Here is a 3,142-nt window from a genome sequence, read left to right as displayed (position 1 = left end):
TCAGGATCTTCATGTTTTTCAACACCACTTCATGCTTCTCCTATTTTTCACACCTTTTCAGGCTCTTCATATTTTTCAACACCGCTTCATTCTCCTCCTATTTTTCAGACCGTTTCAAGGTCCTCATATTTTTGACACCTTTTGAAGCTTTTCATATTTTTCACACCTTTTCAGGCTCTTCATTTTTTTCAACAGTACTTCTTGCTCCTCCAATATTTCAGACCGTTTCATGCTCATCTAATTTTTGACACCTTTTGAAGCTATGCATATTTTTCACAACTTTTCAGGCTCTTCATATTTTTCAACACCACTGCATGCTCCTCGTATTTTTAAGACCGTTTCATGCTCCTCATACTTTTGACACCTTTAGAAGCTCTTCATATTTTTCACACCTTTTCAGGCTCTTCATGTTTTTCAACACCGCTTCATGCTCCTCTTCTTTTTCAGGCCGTTTCAGGCTCCTCATATTTTTGACACCTTTTTAAGCTCTTCATGTTTTTCACACATTTTCAGGCTCTTCATGTATTTCAACACCGCTTCATGCTCCTCCTATTTTTCAGACCGTTTCATGCTCCACACATTTTGAAACCTTTTGAAGCTCTTCATATTTTTCACACCTTTTCAGGCTCTCCATGTTTTTCATCACCGATTCATGCTCCTCCTATTTTTGAGGCCGTTTCATGCTCCTCATATTTTTGACACCTTTTGAAGCTCTTCATATTTTTCACACCTTTTAGGCTCTTCATGTTTTTGAACAGCGCTTCATGCTCCTCATATTTTTCAGACCGTTTCATGCTCCTCATATTTTTCACACCTTTTGAAGCTCTTCATATTTTTCATATTTTTGAAGCTGTTCATATTTTTCACACTTTTTCAGGCTCTTCATGTTTTTGAGCACACCTTCTTGCTCCTCCTATTTTTCAGACATTTTCATGCTCCTCATGTATTTCACACCATTTGAAGCTCTTCATGTTTTTCACACCTTTTCAGTCTCTTCATGTGTTGAACACAATTTCATGCTCCTCCGATTTTTTAGACCATTTCATGCTCCTCATATTTTTGACACCTTTTGAAGCTCTTCATATTTTTCACACCTTTTCAGGCTCTTCATGTTTTTGAACACCGCTTCATGCTCCTCCAATTTTTCAGACCGTTTCATGTTTCTCATATTTTTGACACCTTTTGAAGCTCTTCATATTTTTCACACCTTTTGAAGCTCTTCATATTTTTCATATATTTGAAGCTCTTCATATTTTTCACACCATTTCAGGCTTTTCATGTATTTGAACACCGATTCATGCTCCTCCTATTTTTCAGACCGTTTCGTGCTCCTCCTATTTTTCACTCCTTTTGAAGCTCTTCACATTTTTCACACCTTTTCAGTCTCTACATGTTTTTGAACACCGCTTCATGCTCCTCCTATTTCTCAGACCATTTCATGCTCCTCATGTATTTCACACCTTTTGAAGCTCTTCGTATTTTGCACACATTTTCAGGCTTTTCATGTTTTTCACAACCACTTCATGCTCCTCATATTTTTCAGACCGTTTCATGCACATTTCATTTTTGACTCCTTTTGAAGCTCTTCATATTTTTCACACCATTTTCAGGCTCTTCATGTTTTTCAACACCGCTTTATGATCCTCCTATTTTTCAGACCGTTTCATATTCCTCATATTTTTGACATTTTTTGAGGCTCTTCATATTTTTCACACCTTTTCAGGCTCTTCATGTTTTTGAACACCGTTTCATGCTCCTCCTATTTTTCTGACCGTTTCATGCACATCTCATTTTTGACACTTTTTGAAGCCTTTGATTTTTTCACACCATTTTCAGGCTCTTCATGTTTTTCAACACCGCTTTATGATCCTCCTATTTTTCAGACCGTTTCCTGCTCCTCATATATTTGACACCTGTTGAAGTACTTCATATTTTTCACACCTTTTGAGGCTCTTCATGTTTTTGAACACCGTTTCATGCTCCTCCTATTTTTCTGACCGTTTCATGCACATCTCATTTTTGACACTTTTTGAAGCCTTTGATATTTTTCACACCATTTTCAGGCTCTTCATGTTTTTGAACACTGTTTCATGCTCCTCCTATTTTTCAGACCGTTTCATGCTCCTCTTATGTTTGACACCTTTTGAAACTCTTCATATTTTTCACACCTTTTCACGCTCTTCATGTTTTTGAACACCGCTTCATGCTCCGCCTATTTTTCAGACCGTTTCATGCTCCTCATATTTTTGACACCTTTTGAAGCTCTTCATATTTTTCACACCCTTTCAGGCTCTTAATGTTTTTCAACACAACTTCATGCTCCTCCTATTTTTCAGACGTTTTCATGCTCCTCATATTTTTGACACCTTTAGAAACTCTTCATATCTTTCACACCTTTTCAGGCTCTTCATGTTTTGCCACACCGCTTCATGCTCCTCCTATTTTTCAGCCCGTTTCATGCTCCTCATGTATTTCACACCTTTTGAAGCTCTTCATATATTTCACACATTTTCAGGCTCTTCATTTTTTTCAACACCGCTTCATGCTCCTCCTATTTTTCAGACCGTTTCATGCTCCTCATATTTTTGACACCTTTTGAAGCTCTTCATATTTTTCACACCTTTTCAGGCTCTTCATGTTTTTGAACACCGCTTCATGCTCCTCCAATTTTTCAGACCGTTTCATGTTTCTCATATTTTTGACACCTTTTGAAGCTCTTCATATTTTTCACACCTTTTGAAGCTCTTCATATTTTTCATATTTTTGAAGCTCTTCATATTTTTCACACCTTTTCAGGCTTTTCATGTATTTGAACACCGGTTCATGTTCCTCCTATTTTTCAGACCGTTTCATGCTCCTCCTATTTTTCACTCCTTTTGAAGCTCTTCATATTTTTCACACCTTTTCAGTCTCTACATGTTTTTGAACACCGCTTCATGCTCCTCCTATTTCTCAGACCATTTCATGCTCCTCATGTATTTCACACCTTTTGAAGCTCTTCGTATTTTGCACACATTTTCAGGCTTTTCATGTTTTTCACAACCACTTCATGCTCCTCATATATTTCAGACCGTTTCATGCACATTTCATTTTTGACTCCTTTTGAAGCTCTTCATATTTTTCACACCATTTTCAGGCTCTT

The sequence above is a fragment of the Dama dama genome, unplaced genomic scaffold (genome assembly GCF_033118175.1).
Source record: "Dama dama isolate Ldn47 unplaced genomic scaffold, ASM3311817v1 ptg000093l, whole genome shotgun sequence".
Taxonomy (NCBI): domain Eukaryota; kingdom Metazoa; phylum Chordata; class Mammalia; order Artiodactyla; family Cervidae; genus Dama; species Dama dama.
The sequence above is the reverse complement of the archived record's forward strand: the minus strand, read 5'-3'. Positions refer to the sequence as shown.